The sequence below is a fragment of the Homarus americanus genome, unplaced genomic scaffold (assembly GCF_018991925.1).
Source record: "Homarus americanus isolate GMGI-L3 unplaced genomic scaffold, GMGI_Hamer_2.0 scaffold14467, whole genome shotgun sequence".
NCBI lineage: Eukaryota > Metazoa > Arthropoda > Malacostraca > Decapoda > Nephropidae > Homarus > Homarus americanus.
The window spans coordinates 2977267-2991657 of record NW_024733734.1 but is presented as its reverse complement, the minus strand read 5'-3'; the positions used below and the strand labels follow the sequence as shown (position 1 = coordinate 2991657).

At 35.6% G+C, this 14391-nt stretch overlaps 1 long non-coding RNA gene across 1 annotated transcript; it reads left to right on the top strand.

The window, feature by feature from the left end:
- The first annotated feature begins 3060 nt into the window (after positions 1 to 3060).
- Positions 3061 to 13384, top strand: LOC121869930. The gene is made up of 2 exons (XR_006089606.1): positions 3061 to 4997; positions 11530 to 13384. It is a non-coding gene; the product is annotated as an uncharacterized LOC121869930 (long non-coding RNA).
- The last annotated feature ends 1007 nt before the right edge of the window (positions 13385 to 14391 follow it).

Genomic DNA, 14391 nt, shown 5'->3' with positions numbered 1-14391 from the left:
ATGCTTAATGCAAAATATATGTTGTTTATATTCAAAATGATCACCAAATTATAAGAATTCCAGCAATGTAAATTATATTCTGGCTGGGTAATTTGTATGAATTTTATGAGCTAAAACAGGCAGTCAGGCAGGGTGGCGGGTGGGGGGTGGTGCGAATCTAAAAATAGCTCTCGAGCCGGACACTCACCGCGTATATGATGAAAAATGCCGCGTTAAGTGAAAGTTCAGCTTTGGCAAGGCACCGCGTATATGCGAAAACGCGTAAAGTGAAAGCGCGTTAAGCGGGGTAAAACTGTACCTACTGGATAAGTTGACTCCCCAACTCCAGCAGCTGTCAAGTGTTGTGAAGGACCAAATTAACCATCAAAACATATACATAAACAGTCAAACAAGCCACTCTATACATGACGTCACACAACGTCATTAGTGACTGACCCAACAATCACAACAACACTGAGCTCAGTTGACTTCCAGTTTATTCCACCACAGTCCACACACAGCCATCAATAACAAAAGGTGTTTAAATAAAACTCCCGAGAAAAACTTTATTTCATCATAATAGAAATAGAGCAATTATGTTAAAGGTAAATATGAAGGCTGTAATACGAAAAACTCTCACTTACAGTCATGATTTTAGAGGTCAACATTTACTACCCATCGTATAAGTCAGCCCCCTAACTTTGGACACTAAAAATTTCGCTTCAAAGATGGACGTATACACCTCCATATATGGTACTAAGGCTATCTGAGAGCTCTTGGCGTCCTTGACGAATCTATCTGGTGTATTTCCATAAAAAACTAATCTATTTCTAGTCTTTAGAAAATTTACACCCTTCGGTCTAATCATACTGTATACTAATTGGTTATAGTGTTCTGCCCCAACCAACAAATCAACACTATCAACTAAGTTCTTTAGGTTAGGGTCAGATACCTTGATTTTATTGTCCTTCACATATTCAAGGCATTCCTCAAGTCCATCCATTCTTGTATCTTTAGGAAGATTGTCTAGCATCAGAGCACTCAATCTAACATACTTCAAGCCACCTTTTACAGTAAATTTCACTAAATCATAAGATTGAGTATCTATACTCGTTAGGGGGCAGGGAAAAAACACTTTTATTTGAGTTGCAGGCTGCACTTTTCAGGCATCGTTTGTATGGCTGTAACAAACACCTGTGCAAAATTTCATGCCATTTCATGCATACTTACCCTGCCGCATCGCGAACGACTTTTTGTCAACTTTTAGTGTACAGTATACCAAAAATTAGGTGTCATTTAATGTTTTCCAGGATAATGATAAATTTTACATGGGTGACATCAATTTAATTCACATGTTATTTTACAGGTACACCGTATAGAAAATCATTACAAGTTCATATTGAAATTCTTTTTTGTGCGGAACCTTGGCATCATTTTCCTAGACAATAATCTTTGCCTAATATATCCATCTCTCGATTCGTATCCCGTCACTTCAGTGCAAGCTTCAGTCATCACTTTTATGCCTCTCTCGACCGCCTGAGTGCTGTTTGGCCACTTGGGCACCACTAATGGTGTCTCAAGAATGTCATTAACCTGTAGATTTGACAGAGAAGCAATGTAAGGAGGCTCAGTCTTGAGTTCATTCCTCCAGTTAATCATGGAATGATAGTTTTTTGCTTGCCACTTTAGTTTCGGAGTCACCACCTTTCTAATGTTGACTACAGGAGGCACATCCTCATTCCCATCTCCATCATTTACCCTCCTCATCAGTATAGTTTAACAAATTCTCGTCAACAGCAAATTCTCGTCAACAGCAGCATCAGGATCTTCCTCCTCCTCTTCAGATCTGCCAGTGCATTCTTCCTTTTGCTGATTCTCCTCTCTAATTTTTCTTATCATTGAGACAGCTTTTTCTCTAACAGTCATGTCCTCATCTGCACACATACCAAGAAGAAGTTGATCTGTGTGGGCGAAGTATGCATTTCTCTGGACAGCCTTCTTCACTATCGTCTCCTCCTCACTATTCAGGTGTTTCATATATAGCAGGGACTGGAATACGTTCCTTGAGCCGTGTGTTACGTAAGGGTGTATCTTGATGTAAAACCACATTGGAGCACTGAACTTTATTATTGTAATGACAATTCTTTTCAACTCATGGCTGGGTCTTGATGTTGCTACATACAGCCTGAGGATTCTACTCCATAAGGTGTTCCACCTTGACACACAGGGAGGACCTGGCTCAATAGCAGCCAAGTCATCTTCAACAACACCTGTGATAACTCCTTTACAAATCCTATACAGGTATTTCTGATCCCAGGACAGATCTTTCTCCACTTCATCATTAAACACAGGGAAATCAGGGAAACTGACTGGCTGGAAGGCGACAACTGGAAGCTCAGCCAAAGACTCCTTGATCTACTTTCCAATGGGACCACGCCAATGCTCAGGACCACTTGGTTTACCATCATAGTGATTAAAAACCCGGCGGAAAGGCAGCTCATTTCCGTGAAGCTGACATATGAAATAATGGAGCGGGTGACCAAGTAACATTTCAAGATGATGAATGACTCCATTTTCTGATCCTACATTTACATTGGTTCCATCACAACCAACACACACAATGGGCTGCTGGGTTAGATTTTTCTCTACCAGAAACTCGTGAATAGTTTTGGCAATCTGCTTTCCGTGTCCAGTCTTGGGAGTCACATGTGTGAGATATTCATTGCCAGGCTCAACCATGATGACATAATGATCTTTCACCATCATCCTCGAACTCCATTTCTCGGTCTTCTCATTCTTTATCATCACACGAGTGGCGGTCTTCCCTACATTACAGTACAGTAACACAACATTGAGAAATGAAATGAGAAAAGGCTGATAATCAATATAGACATAGCACCATACTCATCTGCAACAAGACAACTTAAATGAAATAAGAGATATGAAAAAAAGTTGATAAACACTGAACAGAACATTGCACCGCCACAGCGGCTGTTTGGCTAGTACTGTAGGTAAATTTAAAAATTTCAGTAGAAAATGCGGCAGACTAAACCTCGACATATCAGCTTCAAATTTGGCATGGAGTCTTAGATATGTATAAGGAACAATGCCTGAAGAGTGCAGCTTTGAGCAAAATTTCACTGCCCCCTAATACTCATAGTAAATCCAGATATCTTCAAATCTAATTTGCCACAAGGATTTAATTTTAGTTCCACTGCTAATCTCTTAGGTAAAGGTTTTCTGTGATCCTTGGTTGTACAGAGTCCTAACTGAGGATTTACTTTTACTCTTGACAACTATAAGTTACTCTGTAAGTAGTGCAGTGGAAACTTTGCTGCCAGAACTTGGACTCACTGAACAGACATTTTGTTCTGAATCACAAAAATAAGAATGATGGATGCCCTTTTTGCAAATAGGACTTTTATGTAATTTATATTTACAGTCTTCAGTTTTAAATCTGCAGCTACATTTCCCACATCGTCCTCTTTCTTCTATGCGCCTAATCCTACTGTGACGGCCTTGGTATTTACTGCATTTAGTTGACAAATGTCCCCCATCACAGAACACGCACCTGATATCAGAATCGGAACTAGAAGGCTCAGCAACTGCAAGCTCTGACTGTCTTATTTCTCCTGGGCCCATTTGAATTTCAGGTGCTTCTCTACTTAAGAATGTTCAACTTCCAAACTTTCAGAAATACAAACATCATCACAGGCTATATTAAAGGGTATAGCTGTACTAAATATCCATAATCTTTTAATTTTTTACAATATGTTTGGTATCTACAAGAGTAAAGTTGGACTTGCAAACAATTGGACTTACAAACAAGCCTCAGGAACGTAACTCGTTCGTAAGTACAGGAGCACCAGTACTTTTGTTTCTTGCTTTATGGGCCAGGATACTTTTTTAATTTTCTTTTCCTTATCCTTCTCTAATTTACCTTTCTCATGACTATGATTCTTTGCTTCTAAATGATTAATCACAAGGATTAAGTTATTTCTAATTTCTTCTAGAGAAGGATAATCAAATTGAGCTATTATAATTGGAGTGACTCTGTCTTATTTGGCAACTTTTCTGTGAGTATAAAAGCCAAATGAATGTTTAACACAGTCGCCATTTGCTTATATTCCCGGGTTCACCATAGCAACAGAGATGCTACCTCCGCTGATTCCTAGCAACACTCCCCACACGCCCCACCTCCTCCCACTCCCCCACTGAGCCAGTTAACTTGTGTGCAAAGAAATATATATTCCCTTTGTGTTTGCCCATAGGACAATTGTTTCTCTTACTGTTTTTACAATATGTATGTAAGATGGTGTGTGCATGTAACTGGTGGTTACAGTGACGAGTCTAACCTAGCTGCAATGCTGCCAGCAATGTTAACAGATGCAAATGTGAAAAGAAAGTTATCTGTAAATCTTCATGTAGATCTGGTATTTGCAGATTTAAAAATAAATGTTGCAGCTATGGTATTACTGTAGTAGTTTGTAATGCATGTAAGAATTCAGAAATAGCTACTGCTTGGCTACCTCTGAGGAGTTGGGTGTCTACCTTACTTACATAAATCATTTAAGGTTATCATTACAGTATTAGTTCAGTACATGAAGTTATAAATCAAGCTTTTATATTTTCAATATTTAATTTTTTAATTAATTGAAAATAATAATAATGTGTTTAAGTAGAATTTAGCCTACTGGGGGATTCATTAGCTTATGGGAGACCTCAATTTTACATATAGGGGGCAGGCAGATTTTTTTTTAGCTATTTTTCAGACAAAAAATTACATCTTAAGTGCCATAAAATGCAGTAATTCATGATGTATCTTGGATGTATCCAAGCATGATTTTGATACTGAATGTGGTGTTATTTTTGTTTTAGGTAAATACTTTGCTGACTTTGAGATCCCCGAGGAGCTGGAAAACCTCTGGCGGTACATGTTCCATATGTATCAATTGGATGCCTTCACACAGTCCTGCCCAGCTGATCAGGACATCATTAACCACTACAAACAACAGCAGGTTTGCAGTAGTATTATTTTGTTGTAAAGAATGATTTGTCATATTCTATGACCACTGTCAGATCAGTAATGATGTGGCCTGTCACTTATTCAGCTACACTAAAATTCTGAATCTTACCAGAAATACTAATTTTACAAAATAATAGTGACAGATGAGTAACGTTTAAATTTGCTAACCTGTAAATTTCAAAAGTGACTTCTTCCTAAAAGAATTGATAAATGTTGTTATTGTAAGTTTTATGGTAAAACCTTTTTTGCAGAATGAATTTGGTCCCATGCTGCTTTGTAAAAATAAAATTTATTATAAATTCTGTGGCTAGTCAGAGCATTTTCTTTGTTTGTTGCCTGTAACTTATTCAGTAGAACCTCACTAAATTGGACTAATTGGAGGGAAGGCTGTTTTGGTAAAGCTATTTTTCCAATGAACATTAATTTTATTTATATATTTTTTTTTTACGGGGATTAGCCATGCCTTGGATGTGTGAAGGAGTGCAAATTAAGATGCTTTAACCTGTCTCTGTACTCAAGGTTCCTAATGCCCGGGATTAGTAGTACAGGTTGTACCTCTCTAGTCCGGCAACCTCGGGACCTGACCAGTGCCGGACCATGGAAATTCACCCTTTTCCTGGATAGATAGTGACTTGTGCTTATGCTTGGAAGCACTAGCACCACTTTCTCTGCATCATGGTCTCTTTGAAGACATATTTAAGGGTTAAATGTCGTATAGTAGCTTCTCAAATTTCGCGAGTTTTTAATTCAATGTATTTTATTGGAACACAAAAAAAAAATATATATATATTTTGACGGCGGAAACTTTAATTTCGACGGGTTTGAACGGCCCGCCAACGTGCAGACGACGTGCATAATCGTGTAAACAGCGTCATTTCTCTTATGTACAAAAGATTCATTATTGTTTATTACTGAATGTCTTTTATAGTGAATTAATGTTTATGTGTGCAAAATGAGCAATACAATTCATCAATAATACGTAGAATATTAAAACAAACGAGGAAATGACACAGCATTGTTTTCATTGATTACAAAACCAGTGACTGACTGGTTCTACATATAAAACTGAAGAAAATAAGACCTTGGTTGTAGCTGTAGTAAAATTAATATGGTTGTTTTAAGTAATGTTATTTAATGTTAATAAATGGAACAATAGAAGTAGCTAACGATAATGGTAAAGAAAGAAGAGAGATCACGTATGTAAGTGCGCATACGTGAAAACATATTGTCATTACTTTACATAAGAATATGAAAGCAACACTTACTTACTGTTCATATATATTTTAATTAATGTTTCTGAATTTGTTTTTATTGAATTAATGTTTGTGTGTGCAAAATTAACAATTCAATTTATTAATAATACATGGAATATTTACACGAGGAGACGAGATGGCTGCCGGCATTGTTTATGTTAAAGCTTACAAAACCAGTGACCGATTGGTTCTACATATTAATGTAAAATTAATGTAAAAAAAATTAACATGGTTGTTTGAAGTACCTGTAATGTTATTTAATGTTAATAAATGGAACAATATAAGTAGCTAACCATTAATGGTAAAAAAAAGTGAGACTGCGCGTATGTAAGTGCGCACATGTGAAAACATATCGTCATTACTCTACATAAGAATATGAAAGCAACACTTATTTACTGCTCATATATATTGAAGGGTTAAATGTTGTACTCTGTATAGACAAGCAGAGAGAGAGAGAGAGAGCAGCTGAACTGCCGGATGTAAACAAACCTTAATTTACCGCGGCTTTGTTTTTGTTTTTTTTACGGGGATTAGCCCACCCGGGCATAGGTCACCGACCCACATTGGGGCCTGAGGGGCAAAAATTTAATACTCCTGTAATAATAATAATAATTCAGATAAGTACAGTCGACCCTCGTTAATTCGGACTAATAGGGGGGGAAGGGTGTCCGTTTTAGCTGATTGTCCGAATTAACTGATTTAGGGGCTAATATTGCATTATATTTCAAAGTCATTGTTTTCGTCACCATTTTATCCCACTTTACACTGTAATACATATGTCATTTCAGCAAAAATATTACATTTCCGTGAATGTATTATATCAAGCACAGTATGAATAGAATATCATTGTAATATAACAGTACTTTAACCGAAAACTAGTAAAAAAACGAATAACATCTCAAGAACATCGGAAGCATAGGTAAAGTCTTTTGTTTTCGTCATGTATTTTATCCTATTTTACATTGAAATACATCACGTTTCAGCAAAACTACTGTTTATTTCCGAGAATATATTCATTCAGGCACAGTTTAGGTAAAATATACATGTGATGTAACAATTTTTTAACTGAAAACGATTCGAAAAACACGTACCCTCTAGCCCTGTTCAAGGAGAGGACTGGGAGAAGCTGTTTGGTGCTGCAGACGATGACAAGGAAAATGATTTAGAAGGATTTTAAAGAAAATATTCAGAAATATGGTATCGTAGTATTTATTCAAGTCAATTAGGATAGAATATTATTGTAATACAACAGTTTTTTAACTGAAAACCAATCGAAAAGCGATTACGGTAACATCTTTTGAACGAAGGAAAGCGAAAGTCATTGTTTTCGTCACGATTTTATCGCACTTTCCACTGTAATACGTATGTAATTTCAGCAAAAATATTACATTTCCGTGAATGCATTATATCAAGCGCAGTATGAGTAGAATACCATTGTAATATAACAGTATTTTAACCAAAAACTATTAAAAAAAACGAGTAACTTCTCTTGAACATCGGAAGGTTAGGTAAAATCTTTTGTTTTCGTCATGTATTTTATCCTATTTCACATTAAAATACATCACGTTTCAGCAAAACTACTACAGTGGGGTATGCTATAACGAACGTAATTGGTTCCAGAACCTCGTTCGTTATAGCATTCGTTCGTTATAGGATTAATCCGTTCCAGGCCCCCAAATACAACCGCTTAACACTGAAAAAATTCTGTGGAAAATGTAAAAAATACGGTACTTTATCTTACCTTAGTGTTATTCAGCATGCAGGTACCCCTAAACACTGGCACAGCACTATCACTTCCACTGGGAGTCTTGGCTTTAAAGTCCTCAAACAATTGTTTAGCCTTCTCACAAATTATAGCTTCACTAATGTTACCACCTGCCATTTCTTTCTCCTTTATCCACACTAAGAGTAAATTTTCCATCTCTTCAATCACATTACACCTTGCTTTGCTAAGTCTAAAGATTCCCTTAGCCACTTGCACAGTTTTTAACTCCTCTTTATTCTTCAAAATCGTACATATAGTCGATTTAGCCATCCCATATTCATCACTAAGTTTCGCAATGCTTCTTCCATTCTCACGTTTCTTTATAATTTCTTTCTTAGTTTCAAGGGTTATTAGCTTTCTCAGCTTTGGACGACTCATTGTTACAATTGTATACTTGTATAACAAAATAGTTATACGTTTTGAACGAAATTTCAACAATAACAGTGGTGCACATCGATGGCGGTTGTGGGTCGCGGGTAATGCGCAGTCTTTTGTTTCTCAATTTTATAGGTCCGTTGTTTAGGAATATTTCAGTTAAAATACATCGTTATAGCAGCAAAACTACTATTTATTTCCGAGAATATATTCATTCAGGCACAGTTAAGGTAAAATATACATGTGATGTAACAGTTTTTTAACTGAAAACAATTCGAAAAACACGTGTACCGTCTAGCTGATACTCAACAGCTGGTGGTGCGTCATGCGTCGTTGTAAACAATAGGAGGTTGAAGTAGATTACCGGGTATTATATTAAGTGTGAAATATCAAAAAGGTTTTTATTACCGGTATTTTTTGTAGATCAATGAGAACTGTGATACCGTATATGATATGATAAGTTAGCCTGTGCTAAGAACTTCAACATAGACTACTGAAAACACGTTGTAAGGTAATTTAGCCTATTGTAAGTTGGTGAGCTTCATTTGCTGAAGGAACTGCACAACTTTTCATTACTAATTGGTACATATTTTACGTTTCCATTGTTTACTGGCAGTAAATGGTAAATATTTTTCATGTCTGAAGCTAAAAGTTGCTCCTCATTCCCATCATGCACCAGCATTTTAGCTTAAGGTCCGCGTAGGTAATATTCCTACAAATCTAAAAAAAAAAAAAAAAAAAAAAAAAAAAAAAAAAAAAAAAAAACTGCCTATTGGACAAACTAAAATCGTTCCGGACCACGGGAGTTTCCGGACCACAGAATGCCGGACTAGAGAGGTACAACCTGTAGTAGTAGTAGGTAGTAAGCAGCTACCAAACAGGGAGGTACTACCACCCGGACCACGGGAGTGGGAAGGGACTAGAGAGGTACAACCTGTAGTAGTAGTAGGTAGTAAGCAGCTACCAAACAGGGAGGTACTACCACCTGGGAAGGTTTTGGAAACATACCGGTAATGTGTTGTCTAATGGTAGACCCTGCTACCCTGCTACCATATGGCATCACGAAAATTGTGACCAAGTTCCAGGCTGCTGATCTAAATTTCTGCCTCATTTACACACAATTGCAGGGTCTCAACTGTTTCACTAACTTGGACAACACAACAAACATAATGTACATATATCGTTTCTCACTCTTGATTTATTTTGTTCGTTTTTGTATTTATTTAAGGTTATTATAATTATTTTATTTTTTATTTTTATTAATTTGCTATTAATTATTGACATATATGTGAAATGATGTGCACTGGTACAGCATATAGTAAGGTTCACCTGTACTATTGTACTGTCATTTCTGTTTCTATTGTTACAATTGTTACAAGCAGGGTTGATTCATATAACTTTCAAATTTAACTGGTCAAGGTAATTTAGAAATCTTACCAAGTTAACTCCTATTTTGAATATTTTCTATTTAGATTAAGTTGATTTGAAAAGTTAACAATCGCATTTCCCACCTTATAAGAAACACCTAAAGAAAGAAAGAAAGTAAGTCTCCAAAGCTTACCGAAGATTGATCCTAGGGGTTGGAACGCTAATGAATGAAGTGTATATGATCATAAATTATGAAACCACTAAACAAGTGAAATACTGTAAAAATTAACCAATTACATTAATTTGATTAATAATGTCTAATTTCACCTATAAAATTTAACATTTTCTTAATGAAAGGTGTGCTTGGCAAAACACTATCAAGTCTTTTTGTAATTGAGACAGCCAGATAGCAGCCTACTGTAGATAAGTAACCTGGTTAGATTACATGGATGTGTGTGAGAGGTCAGTGCTTCAACAACCTCTACTGGCTCATGCAGTATTCTATGGGAAAATCTGTTAAGTGGTAAAAATTAAGTTCATTAACTTAACTTAATTGACCCAACCTTCATTATGAATGGAAGATGCATTCCTGAAGGCCGCATTTCAGACACCTTATATCTTACAACCAAAGCTAACCACACTAAATACATAAGCCATAATTACTGAATCAATCAGTATACATCCCAGTGTGCATATTTAACTAATTGCTCACCATAGATACATTATGAAAAAAGTAAATTTAGATGTTGAAGTTGATGATTTTTGTCTCCTTTATAATATTGTTTATCTCACTTCAGAAACTTCTTGTAGGTTCCCTCACAAAGAGAAGGTCACTGATATAAAAGCACTGAGTGGAGGGAGTGGTTAATCTAGGTGTAGTTGACATGCTTGCCTCCTTTCTAAATTATGCACAACCCACACTTCTGATGCAAAAAAATTTGCACAAAAATTTTGTAACTTCAGGTTTTTTTTCATATAATAAAGCTTCAGGTAAAAATTATCAACATGAGGTTATTTGATATGAAGGTCAGGTTCCTGATTTGATGCCTTGGGTTAGCCAAAAAAATGGTACCTGAGCAGTGTGTAGCAATTTGATGCGGTCCAAATTAGTTTGTGTGGAACTTTTGAAACTTGTACTACAGGAAAAAAATGTGAATCAACGAAAATACTTTGTGCACTATATAATGCAAAATGTTACTTATTTATAAATTTTGTATAGTTGTACTGTACAAAAATACACATAGCTGGACTGTGTGTAGTGAGTAATTCCTGTACCAGTACATTAACCCTTTGAGGACAGTGATGGCAACTCGAGGTCATTACCCACTGGATGGGGGAATATTGAAAAAATAAACAATAAAAATATTTGATTGTTCCCGTAAACTCTTGATTTAAACCATCAAAGTTCAGGTATCAACAGTAATAATCAAAGAATCACTCCAATTCCTTGTCATATAAATTCCCCTAAGATTCACTAGTCAAATTTTGAGAAAAATCAAAATTTTTAGACTTGTATCACTGTCACTTCGGAAGTGGTTTGAGAAGAAAGGGAACAGCTCAAGAGTGTAATATATACTAGCTTTTGGAACTGTGAAACTACTATTGTTATTGGGTGGAGATTTGTCTTACTTAAAGCAGTATCCAACCATTTCACTTGTCTGTATCTGTTCAAGACCTAGAACATACTCCTCTAAAAGTATTCTTTGGAGCCTACAGCAGGAGCTTTTAATATGAGAATTTTCTAGTGTTTGTCATATTCACAGGGCACAAGGATGAAGAAGCATGAAGAACTGGAGACGCCAACGTTCACCACATCTATACCTGCCAATATCCGTCCTTGAGTTCCATATTATCACAGTCTTATCAGCTGAAGCTTGACGCTCATTGTTGTGGCTTTCTGTGCAAATTGTGTAAATTGGTGGAAGGTAATACTACCATATCCTTGCTCACTGGTAAAGTCAGTCAATGTTGTTGACCTCAGTGGTGTATCAGATCTTAGAACTCTTTTTGTGTCTGATAAAATTAATTGATTTTCAAGTTGCATTACTTTATTTCTCACTTTTTCATATTGATTTTTGTAAATAGCTTACATTCATTCTGATTAATCAAGTGTTGATCAGTAACTTTTATATGGACTGGTAAAATCTAAGCAGTGTTTTGAGAGCAGGGTGTAATTTGTTAATGTTACCACCCACCAAGATGTAACCCATCCACCCATCCACAGATGGACTAACAAGAGGATATCAACTTTATACTCATAAGGTGTCACCTGACCTAATTTTTAGTTTGAAGAAAAGTATTTGAACTAATTTTGAAGTCATTTGTAAGCAAAGAAAATTATATCAGTAATTATGACCACATACTATCCAATCAATTTGTGGCCAGTTATGTGCAAAATTACATTGATAATAAAAATTAAGAAATTAAAAAAAAAGGAAGTGAAGCACACTGTATTTTGTGCCTTGTTTATAGCCATTGTATTTTCTGTTTATTGTATACTGTCACAATCTAGTTTTGCATCTTTTGAAGATTCTACCTTTGGAATTCATTAATTTTCATCTAGACATATTGGAACTCCTCCTGGGTAAGCCACACATTCCACTTGTGTGCCTTCAAATTTGTTGCGAGGTTTTCCAAAGTGTATATTTACCAAAGTTTGTGTTTTTCATCTGATTACTTGGTTTAACTTTTGAAATTGTAACTCTTCAATCTTCAGTTTTCTGTTGTGTATATACAACTCACAATATTACAATATATCAGAGAGATAATGTATTCCTGTATAATATTAGTTTTACACACAAGAGAGTCTAGAAGTTGAGTGTAACATGTCTGTCTTTGTGCTTGTGACAATCGACTTCTGACATGTTTGTCCAGTGTAAAAGCAAGTTGTTTAGTCTCTCAGATGACCTTTACAGTTGAACCTCATATATTTAGAATTATTTAAACATTAATTGGTTTTGTGAAATTGGAATGATTACTTATTTGTCTGGATAGTGAGAGATTGGTTAAAGTTTCTAGATATGTGAGGTAATGCACTGAATCCTTGCAGAAAATAATCGCATGGATTGAGCAAAACAGGTTAATAATTTAGTTACAAGTTCTGCAGTTTTGTATTTTATTTCTTGCTTACACCTGTTTGAAAAGAAATATTTTTTAAGAAAGTCTGTATTGTCTGGTTCTGATAACATTTCACAAAATTAAGGTAACAGTTCATGTAATACAAGTGTACCATTTATTTTTATTAGAATTTGACTAAGTTACTGTAATTGATCTAACTGTGTCATGGTTTATGTGAACCTATAAAGGAGATGAAATTTTGTGTCATTGTTCTGCTTTTTAGAGCTTTAAGTATTGAACAGGTTTGAAGATCTTTCGTGGTTTGTTCTCTCATGTAGAGCATCTGATGTAACATAGTTGGAATAATTAATTCAATGTAGGCTTAGTAATTGAATAGTAAATTGGACTTATTCATTGTTAAGTTTTAAGGATTTGCCATCAATTACCTTTAGATCAAGCTGTTTATGGCCATGAGTGTTTTTTCTTTGTGGCTCTTGATTTTTACAGATTTTTTAAAGATAATCATGGAAAATGTACACTTTAAATGATATGGGAAACTAATATTTGTTTTATTTTATACTTTTTGAAACTTATATGTGAGTATGGAAGGTTTTAACATGGTAGTAGTAAAGGAGGGGTTCATGTCTCGCTTTGATGCTGGGCCTCTTTACAACAGAGTGGTCTGCATTCTGTTACTGTGTATTGTGCTGTTAGTTGAAAAAAAAATATATACCGTATATACAGTGATCCCTCGGTTAACGAAATTTTGTTGAACAAATTACTTTCCATAAGAATCTTCAATTCGGTTTACGAAAAAAAATTTGGTTAACGAAATTTTTACAAAATCATGTCAACATGTTTTCACTTGCTCACCAGCTGGAATATTAGTCCACCAACACAGTAATCAGTTCTAGGGCTTAAATTCGCTCCCATTTGAGTAATTATCAAGAAGGTTGTACTTTTCAATAATATTCCAAGTTTTATATTAAAATTTTTAGTAATTTTAACACTTATTTAACATAATTGCAGTACAGGAAACTAGTTTTTGGTGTGCCAATCAGCCACTTGACTCACCCAGCAAGGCGTCAGTTTGTATCTCTAGTCAGTGGAGGTAACATCTTGCTTGTGGCTCTCTTGAACATAACTATTTTTACATTTTTACAGTACAATTATTGGTCATTCTGAAATTTATTTTATATATTGACAATATATAGTGCAGTGCAGTGTTGATTTAAAGAAAATAATCTTCAATTACACCTAGTGAACTTAAAATTTTATGGGTGAAATGACGGCATGAAGCATGGGGTGATTTCTCTTCCACCCCCACTTCCTTCTCTTCTCCCTTCCCCTCCACCCCCACTTCTAATTCCCATCATCATCATCAACCAGGAGCCTTCTACATACACACCTCAAAGTAAGTGTACTTTACTGCATTTATTTTTACTTTGCATGTACAGTGGTCCCTCGGTTAGCGAACGCCTCGGTTAACGAAATTTCTGTTAACGAATTACCTTCCATAAGAATCTTCAATTCCGTTAACGAAAAAAAAATCGATTAACGAAATCCTT